Genomic DNA, 365 nt, shown 5'->3' on the forward strand with positions numbered 1-365 from the left:
TTATGATATACTGCAAATGGATGCACTGTGGCTTGACTATTATCCCAGTAATAGCCCTGTATAGCATCTTGAACGAGGAAACTGTAGTTTTCAGCAAAATCTAATAAGATGATAGCTGTGTCTGGTTGTAAGGATTGCTTTAATTATTGCAGGTATGAAGACTGTGATTTGGTGATGAAGTGTTAATGTTAATCCACTTCTCCACTCGAGCAGTTTTTTGTCCTCATCTGATATCTGATTAACTGCAAAGAAGCCAGCATCGCCTCTCACAAAATCTTTCTTATGGCAGGAATCATTCAAATTTAAACCAATGCTGCATTTGGATAACTCGGATGATGTTCCCTCCATCGTGATGATCTAAATGT

This window comes from Anneissia japonica, unplaced genomic scaffold (assembly GCF_011630105.1).
Source record: "Anneissia japonica isolate Jap-2015-1 unplaced genomic scaffold, ASM1163010v1 scaffold15629_len23791_cov128, whole genome shotgun sequence".
NCBI classification, from domain to species: Eukaryota; Metazoa; Echinodermata; class Crinoidea; order Comatulida; family Comatulidae; genus Anneissia; species Anneissia japonica.